The sequence below is a fragment of the Vicia villosa genome, linkage group LG3, assembly GCF_029867415.1.
Source record: "Vicia villosa cultivar HV-30 ecotype Madison, WI linkage group LG3, Vvil1.0, whole genome shotgun sequence".
In the NCBI taxonomy this organism is placed as follows: Eukaryota; Viridiplantae; Streptophyta; class Magnoliopsida; order Fabales; family Fabaceae; genus Vicia; species Vicia villosa.
In genome coordinates this window covers 51,008,533-51,019,073 of record NC_081182.1, presented here as the reverse complement: position 1 = coordinate 51,019,073, position 10,541 = coordinate 51,008,533, and positions in this window count along the sequence as shown.

Genomic DNA, 10,541 nt, shown 5'->3' with positions numbered 1-10,541 from the left:
GAATCTCGAGATACCTTAAGTATATGACAATAGACCAAGGAAACTGTACGGCATGTACCGATACGGTTGATCTGGTAGTCATCGTTAGTGCGATACTTTGGTTTATACTGATGTCCCTTGAAAACGATCAAGGAGTATATTAGGCTTCCGAAATGTCATTGAACACTAATTTGTCTTAGAACCTTTTTAGTTGAACTTGACTTGTGGCCTGTTAAGTGGCTAGCTTTGAAATTGATCGAAGTTAGTTATCCTCGAGGAATATTTTGATCGGCCGCTCGAGCGCCGTATTGAGATGTTACTTCCAAGGATCATAGAACCCGAATGCTATTCTAGGACAGGTTTTAACCAACTCAACTTCAGCGGGGAGGGTATCACCTATCAGCTCCATGCAAGCCTTTAAACCTAAGGCTATTGTTTGATTTGTTTTTGTGTGCCACATGTTTGCATCATAAGCATATCATTTTTTGCACCAAACACTTCAAGGATCAAAGAGTTTACCTTTGTTTTGCAGGTAATGGCTCCCGCCACCAAAGATTACATCCGAATCAACATCTCAACGGTACCATCTGAACTAAAAGACTTAGTGTCAGAATTCCCCAGGAATGTTCAATTCACTGAAAGGCATGGTCACCTACTCCATTTGGTTACCTCAAAATTTGAAGAAGACATGATACGGGTCCTGTTCCAGTTCTTTGACCCTGAACATCATTGCTTTACCTTTCCTGATTACCAGTTGGTACCCACTTTGGAAGAATTCTCTGAACTAATTGGATTGCCTGTTCGAAATCAATTACCTTTCACTGGTTTAGAAAAGATTCCAAAACCTGAAGTCATTGCTGCTGCTTTACATCTGCGAAAATCAGAAATCGAGTCCAATTGGGAAACAAAGAGTGGAGTTAAGGGTTTGCTTACCAAGTTCTTGTTGGAAAAGGCTCGACTACTGCTAGAAAACAAAAGTTATCCAGCTTTTGAGAAAGTTATGGCACTTTTGATCTATGGGTTGGTTTTATTCCCAAATCCCGACCAGTTCATAAGTGTACACATCATCAACCTTTTCCTAATCCGTAACCCGGTACCAACATTACTGGGAGACATTCTACATTCTCTACACACTCGTACCATGAAGAAACGAGGAACTCTCATGTGCTGTATACCACTACTGGCTAGGTGGTTTACATTTCATCTTCCCCGATCAGTGTTGAGAAATGAACAAAGAATGCAATGGTCTCGCAGGATTATGTCTTTGTCTCATTCAGATATCCGGTGGAACAACTTCTTTCAAAGAGACATTACTATCATTGATCATTGTGGAGAGTACCCTAATGTGCCACTCCTTGGCATCAAAGGAGGCATCACTTACAATCCCTCTTTAGCTCTACGCCAATTCGGATATGCAAGGAGCAACGGTCCTCATGACATGATTACCCATGGCATTGTGTTTGATTACGAGAATGATTCTCATAGACACCGACGAAGGTTCATACATGCATGGGGCAGTGTCTATAGAATAGAAAGCAAAACTCTGGGGCAATGGAATTCTATTCCTATGGAACCCTACCTCAGATGGGTCCGCACTCATGCTCAGAAACTCCTTATGCCATATCCTGCTGTTCTACCTGTGACTATTGAACCAGAGGTCGAAGGATATGAACCTCAAGTTATTCTACACCCGGACATGCCAACTGACCTAGAAGAGTTGCAAAAATCTTGGGTTCAACTCAAAGAGGAAAGAGACACCTTCAAATCATACTGTCAAGACTATGAGAGAAGGATATTGGAGCTCACCAGACAGCTTCAAGAAGAACAGCAGATCAACACATTCCTGGGGGCAAAGAGAAAGCGTCCACGGGAGACCTGAAGGATCATTTATTTTATTTCTGTCTTGTAAGCCCAAATGAGGCAAAGAAAAAAGAAGCAAAAAAAAAAAGAAATAAATTGATTAACTAACGTTTGTTTCTTCTTTAACAAATCTAAACTCTAAGATCCTTGAAACATTGCACACACATTTCACTTCATACATTGCATATACATTTCATTCATACACATGGCATCCAGTCATACACATTGCATAACAGGTTCACATGACGGATTTCTCATCTCCTCGCTGTTTATTTCAGTCAGAAGAGATGGAATCTGAAATGAGCATCAAGAATCTCGAAGCACAGAATGCCCAAGTTCAAGTGGCAATTCTGGAACTGGCAAAGGGGCAGCAAGAACTGAAAGCCCTGATAATCAAGAAGAAAAAGAAGCCTAAAGGATCTGTAGGCGTGAGTCACCTGAAAAGGAAGATCAAAATCCCAGTCAAAAAGTTCAAAAAGCCAACGATTCCTGAAACAGTCGGTGATGGTGAACCAGAAGACAATCAAAGCAACCAGGGTTCTGCTAAACCCTCTCTCTCTTCAAATGAAGAAAATGATCATTCTGGGGACGAACCGGATGAAGAAAAATACCAACAGCTGGAAGACCGTATGAAAGCTATGGAGATACAAAAAATACCTGGCTTAGATTTCAATGATCTGGGGCTCATCTCGGATGTTGTTATCCCTCCAAAATTCAAAGTTCCTGTCTTTGCAAAATATGATGGAGTTTCTTGCCTGAAACTACATCTGAGATCCTATGTGAGGAAGATACAACCTCATACAACGGATAACAAGTTGTGGATTCACTTCTTCCAAGAAAGTCTGTCGGGTACACAACTCGAGTGGTACTATCAGCTGGAAAATACCAAGGTTCATACTTGGGAAGAATTAGCTGCTGCTTTTTACAAACAGTACCAATACAATGCTGATCTTGCACCAACCCGTACTCAACTAAGGGGCATGTCTATGGGACCAAAAGAAAGTTTCAAAGGATATGCACAAAAGTGGAGAGATATGGCTGGAAGGGTTCAACCACCCTTATATGATCGCGAACTAGTCGACATGTTCATGGACACTTTAACTGGCCCTTTCTATAGCCATTTGCTGGGAAGCTCATCATCAGGTTTCACTGACCTGATACTGACCGGAGAACGTGTCGAAAGTGGCATTCAAAATGGAAAAATTCAAATAGGTTCCTCCTCTGGTACTACAAAAAGGCCCATCAGCGGGAGAAATGAGGTCAATGCAACACAAATTCAGAAAAGTCGCAAAAGTGAGCAGCATCAATCTGTAGGGGCAGTTCTGATCTCCGCATCTGCACCTCAAAAAGATCAACAGCCAAAATATACGCATCGACCAGATGCACCAAGAAGAAATTTCACCAAAATCAACATGCCAATTTCTCAGGCATTGCAGCACTTGCTAAAAGCAGATCTGATCACCTTAAGAGGTCCTCCAAGGAATGTCAACACTACCTCTCCGAATTATCGCCCTGATGCGACATGTGCCTATCACTCAAACTGTCCAGGACATGACGCAGATCACTGCTGGGCCCTGAAAAATAAAATACAAGATATGATAGATGCTGGTGAAATTGAGTTTGATCCTCCAGAAACTCCAAATGTCATCACTGCACCTATGCCAAAGCATGACAAAACTGTTAACGCTATCCTGGACACTGTTTACATCTATGATGTGAACGAATTATCAACTCCACTCTGCAAAGTCAAAGGAAAGCTAATCCGAGCTGGTTACTTTCCAGGGTGTGACCCCGACTGCTTTTACTGCTCCTGCCTGCCCAATGGTTGTGAAAATCTGAGGATGGGAATTCAAAAATGGATGGATCGCCGTATCATTATGTTTGAGAGGCTGCCTTCTATGGACGTGCTGTGCGAAGTCTTTGCAAACGGGATAAGAATAGAGGATGCCTCAGTGATATCCAGCTTACCATTCAAAATCTCTGCCAAGGCTCCATTCAAAATTTCTGCTACACTCAAAGTGGCATCAGTAGTCATTGCTAGTCCAACTCCATTTCCATACTGTGGTGTCGTTTTTTTTACCTCCCCGTTTCACTTGGGAGGACGGCACGCTAGACCCTTCACGCGAAATTTGGAAGGAGAATGCGCCCGTGGTGGGATGAATTTTATTTCAGTTCTTCCTACGATATCACACGAACTTTCTTATTTGTCCTACGAGTAGGAAAGGGGAAAAAAGATCTCAACTAAACCCTAGGAGTTTGCTAAGTGTGGGGATTTACACCTAGACTAGAAATTCTGGAGTCCGGGAGGTCGGTTATACATAGGGAAGTGTTTAAACACCCTACATATCTGTAGTACTCTACAGGAACCTTCTCTGTGTCATTGTGTTTGTGTTTATTGCTAATGATTGGGAAAGTTTCTCCTTTGTGTTAGGAGAAGGAATTGAATTGATTGAAGAAAGACAGACAGATAGACAGACTGACTATTTTTGGTATTTTATTAGCTCGCTGAGATTCCTTGTGAACCTCATGCCTACATATCCCTAGTGGAAGTCAGAGCTTAATGTAGTTCGGGGAACTAACTAGGGAAATTAATTGTTTTTGGTGCCTTGCTTGAAGCTCAAGGTTGAAGCTTGGAATTAAATCTCTGTTTACAGTAAAGAGACATGAAATTATCTCTACAGAGAGGTATTTGTACTATTCTACCACAAACATTTTGAAAGAGTGACAGAATAACTGGATTCATTTCATTCAAGAGGGGGACCTTACTTGGGTGTACAAGTATGCCAGTCAGATGCCTCTTAAATGAAAGAAAGATGCTCGTCCAAATTAGGGAAAGTGTACAAGTCTGGGGATGTGCCAGAGCATGTCTTTCAGAGTCCTAAATGGGAGACTTTAATTGAAATTGAAATTGAAATGTTTGTTTGTTTGAATGTGGTAGAGTAGTAAAAATATCTCTCTATAGAGATAAGCTATGTCTATCTATTGTATAAAAGATTTGACTTTAGCTGGCTTGTATGAGGCCCAAGCTTGAGGCTTTTTGATTGATTAATTAATTATTGACTCTGGGAGATGACTCCACTGGGGGTTAATTACAGGGTAATTTAGTGTTCTGTACGAAGCCAAGAATTGAGGCTGACTCTGTTTAGGGAGACTCTATTTGTGTGCCTTGTACAAAGCCCAAGGTTGTGGCTGACTATTGAGGATAATTGAATGAATGACTTTATTTTATGTGCCTTGTACAAAGCCCAAGGTTGTGGCTGACTCTAGCTAGGGAAAACATTATTTTCTGCCTTGTACAAAGCCCAAGGTTGTGGCGGACTCTTAAATGAATTAAGTATGGATGACTATATGGGGAAAAGATCCTAAGTGTTAGGAATCTTTGACACATGAAAGATATGGTTTATCTGCCTTGTACAAAGCCCAAGGTTGTGGCTACTGAGTGATGAAGAACTCACTGGGGAGACTCTATTATCTGCCTTGTACAATGCCCAAGGTTGAGGCTGACTCTTGACAGGGGAGTTTTATTGTTTGGGTGCCTTGTATGAAGCCCAAGGTTGAGGCTAACCGTTTTTGTTGGTTTTAACTCTACTGGAGATTAAAAAAGACTGTTTTTCTTTTGGAAGCTAACCCTTTCCAGGGATTTTGACTCAGCTGGTGAATTTGTCTGTTAAAAGACTGACTTTATCATGTTTTTTGGAGGCTGACCCTTTCCAGGGGTTTTGACTCTTTTGGGGAAATTATCTCCTAAGAGAATGAAATTATTCTTTTGACTTTTATTAATTGACTTTGGAGGCTAACCCTTTCCAGGGGTTTTGACATTTTAGACAGATGTTGGAGGCTAACCCTTTCCAGGGGTTTTGACATTTTAGACAGATGTTGGAGGCTAACCCTTTCCAGGGGTTTTTGACATGAAAAGTGGATGGCAGAAAGATTATCTAGTGGAGACTCTTTGTTTAAAGCCCAAGATGAAGGCTGACTCAATGCTGAGGATGACCAAAACATAGATCCTAGACTCTACTAAGGAGGATTGATGAAGATAAGGGTGACAGAGACTGTCCATGTCTCTCATTCCAAAAGTGTACTCAATGTAGAATTGAGACAATCTTAGCTTGTTTTGAAGTCTGGTTTTAAATTGGAAGAAACTCACCAGGGTAGGCTAAAAGGTGACTAAAGACCTGTTCCTATGTTTATAAGAAACCTGATGGGTCCTTGTATACAAGCTCAAGAGGAAGCTGGAAATGCTTTTAAGAAGCCTGTGGGTCCTTGTACAAAGCCCAAGAGGAGGCTAATCGAGGGTCCTTGTTATAGCACAAGAGAAAGCTTATGTAGTTTTGAACTTATTTTGGCTCTAAGCAAATGGGTAAGAGGTTTCACCGGGAATAATTCCTCTTTGGGTGGATGTGTCCTATTATTTGGATTCTAAGGTTTTTGCCAAGATGTTTCACCGGGAATAATTCATCTTGGGGGTTTGAACTACAGATCTCTAATTAGGAAAGAGCCTTCACCGGGAAGACATTCTCAATCCTAGGTCATATTCCTATAATATATATATAGTTTAACTGTCCTAAGGTTTATACTCAAACGCAGTTCTAAACTAATATGCACAGTTTATATTTGACAGTAATTTAAATAAAGACTGTAAATTGAAAGCTTGTAAAGCCTAACCTGGATGGAGTGGAGGCCATTGAAGAAGTATGTACAGAGCCTCAACAGTAATTTTTTGTTGTTTTGTTGATAACAGTTGAATATATATATATGATAAACAGTTAAGGGTTTTTTGAAAACAGAAGAAGTGAAGATGGACAAAGGTCACATAGGTATCTGAAGAGTTTCACCGGGAATAATGCCCTTCAAATACCAGAAGAATGTTTTGAAAACAGAAAGAAGATTTTGAAAATACAGTTTTGAAAACAAGCTAAGAAGAGAAGATTTTTTTTGGGACTTACACTCTATTAGAGGCCCAGTACTTTACAGTACTGGTGATAAAAGCAATTTTGAAAAAATGATTTGAAATGATACAAGGTTTTGTTGTTTGAAAACCCTAATCATTTGATTTTATCAGAGATTGAAAATAGTTTTGAGATTTGACAAAAGTCAACTTAATTAAAGCAAAGATGAAGATCTATGCCTAATTAAGACCTAAGTGATTAGGGTTTTATCATAAATTTATTTACAAAAATGATTAGGTTAAAACAAAGTGAAAATATGTATTAAAGTATTTAAGAAAACACCTAAAAAACATACTATTTTAAACCTAATAAAAACATGTGAAATAAATAATATTTTTATGATCTTTTTTATTATTCACAAAATAGAGATATTAAATAGCATGTGTGTAAAAAATGAAGTGAAAATAAATTAATTTGATAGGTTAATTAATTATATGAAGTTGTGAGAAAATTGAAGGAAATAAGTGATAAAAAATAATGTTTTGGCCTCACCATGGTTTGAACCCACGCCCTTTGAAGCCAACAACTCAAAATAACACCACTGCGCCAACGCGCGTTTGGTGTTAGTAAGTTGCCTCCACTTGGTCATATTTCAAAACAAGTTGTAATTCCTTAAAAAATAAAAGAATCAAAAAGTCTGGGGCGAGGGGGATTCGAACCCCAGACTTGTGGCATGATGATACTAAAGGCGCATGTGTGGCCACTAGGGCAAGTTGTTTAGTCGTTTATAAAACGCTTTCAGTTAAATATATTTTAAACCCTCCCCTGAGAAATTAAAAATGGCGCCACCACCATCTTCGTCTTCAACCTCAAGCTCCATGATTTTTGAATTTCTGAACTCACTCGTTTCTCAATCATTTGCCATGATGTAAACACGAAACTTGCTCTAAATTCACTCACGATTCTAAATATGTAACTAACATGAACTAATATTAACTACATCTAATTAATTTAACAGAAATCGTGAAGAACCCTAAAATTTCAAAATCAAATTAAATGACTATACTGAAAGATAAATGAATGATGATAGAGGGTTTTCAATCCTCTGATGATGCTGAACAAGATAGAATCGAGCTATTTCACAAAGAGTACTTAAATTATAGAGGTGAAGTTCAGAAACTTACCTCTGAAACTGAAGGTCGTGAGGATGATTGAGAGCACCTGGGCTTGAATGAATGATCTCAATAGCTTCCCTGAGACTCAATGATGCTAACTGGATGCTTATTGTAGCTTGAATCCTCCTGAATTGCTCTATGGACCTCCCTCGATTTCAGCTTCAAGTGAACATGGAGGTTGTTGAATTTGGAGTTACAGGTGAGCTGCAGCCATCTGGTTAGCTCCACTATGACCTAGGGAGTGTGTCTGAATGATTGGTTTGGCCTGAGACTCCCTGAGTTACTCCATGGACCTCCAACTGCAAATGCTTCCAAGTGAGAGCAACAATGGTATTCCTCCACTTACAGAAGTGATCCAGGTGCTTGGATCACCTCAAATGACCTCCCTTGAGATGTTGGAATGCTCACTTTCCAAAGATGAGCTTTGGTTTGAAGAAAACGATTCTTCTTGCCAAAGAACTTTGAAAAACAATGAACAAGAGGAGAGAAAGAGAAAGCAAGTAATTGAGTTGCTTTGGTGTGTTTTCTGAATGAGAATGAGGCCTCTATTTATAGGCAAATGGATCAGTATAGCTGCAGAGGAGTGAGCTTCCTTAGTGAGGGAGTTTTGGTTTCTTAGCCATGAAGAAATTCAAAGAATCTTCAAAATGCAATGATGCATTTTCGAGCCAATTCTCCCAACCATTGATCTTGCAGGATCTTAGGGAACATTTCTGATATGTAGCAAGTTTCTATTGGCTTAGGAGAAGATTCCAATTGGTGAATCATTGCTTATCATAAATTCTCAAAAGTAATGATTACATAATCACATGTTCTTGCTTTTGGGAATCTTCTTCAATCTTCATGCCATGGTGAAAATGAATGCATGGCATTGTTTCAGACATGTTATGGGTCGTGTAGCATCCATTCATGAAGCAAAATGCACAAAATTGCAAAGTTCCAATTTGCACATGACCTATAATTTCACTTTATGAGGCCAACTTTGAACAAGCATAACTCCTAGCTCAAATTGAATTTTGAGAAGGTTGAACACAATTTGGAAAGCCCTAAACATCTACTTCAAATCATTAGTTTATGTCTTCTTCAGATTCCTTTGGGAAATTTGTGAAAAATGAGGCCAAAGTTGGAAGAAAACTAGGTTAAAACACTTAGAAAAATTTCTAAGTGTTTATGACCTAAACTTCAAAATTTCCAAAACTTCATAAATGGTTGATCTTTTGAAAAAAGTTCCCTTGTAAGATGTTGTTTTATTTTGCAAGATCTACAACTTTCATGTTGGAAGTTTTTTGAGTTGTGTAGGTGAAATTTTGAGATCTCACCATGCCTTTAAAAACCCTAATTCCCGACTTTTCGCTCCTTGATGAATTTCTTTGAATTTCTTTGGCCAAATGACTTTGATATCCATATATTGATGATATTGATCTTTGAAAGTCATTTTTTGACCAAAAACCTTAAAAGTCAATGATGATCCTTCACAGTTGACTTTTTCCTGACAAAGTGAATTTTTGGGCTTTTGTGTAGAAATAAGATCTTCTCCCCAAATGGATGATATAAATGGATTATATGGAGGTAGTAGAGATCCTTGAATCATGTCTTGAGTTTTGGATTCATGCCCTGATCAGAAGTCAACTATCTTGGTGAATTAGGTCAAAACCCTAATTTGTCGACCATGTGAAAGTAATGACTGTAGACTTTGAATTGAAGTGTGATGTCCAGTAGACCTTGTAATATGAGTTATTTGAAGAAGATTGATGTCTTTGAATGACCCTCTGGGGCTTTTTAGGGTTTCCCAAATGTGATCCCTGATTTTAGTCCTTGATAGGCTCAAAACCCTGGTCTGGTGACCTGAGTAAACCTGTACTCAGATGACTGGATGTCTAATCAATCATAGATGAGAAAAATGAAGTCTTTGAGCCCCATGATTGTATTAGAGATTAGTCTTTGTATTGATTGATCCTTTGCCTGAGCTTTCTTGTCTTTGTGCATCCTCGATTAGGTATCAGATGGAGAAATGACTGCTCTGGGTACTTGTCTTGACCTGATGAAAAATCCTGAAGATATGTCATCTCAGGGGGGTCAAAAATTAGGGTATGACAGATGCCCCTATTTAAGTTTCTTTTATCTGGAGGGAGAGAGATTGAGATCTCGATCTCTCCTGCGTAAAAGAGACTTAAATATCAAAGAATGCCCGAATTTTGGGCGCTCCTGAGATGTTGTAATTGATAAGATCTTTGCATGATTTGATCCCGTTGTCGCACTTGGCGGGGAATGAGGAGACTAACTCCTGCAGAAATACTTGATGTGGATTCTGGTGAATGGATGGCAATGTAAGATGCGCAATCCATCTTCTTTAACTAAGTGTTGATACTTAGAAAAAGGTAAACCACTTCTCCTCGTTTCGGATGTCTATATCTCGAAACTGGTCTCGGTTGTGTTTGGACAATATCTCAGATAAAGAGAAAATTTCCAACGGTCTGTTTCCTCATCAAACTTCTTACCAGCGCTTGGAGGTAAGATGCCATTTGACGGCTGTAGAGAAACTTCAAAGGTTTGTTTCCTCATCAAACTTCTTATCAGCGCTTGGAGATAAGATGCCATTTGACGGTAGTAAAGAAACTTCAAAGGTTTGTTTCCTCAT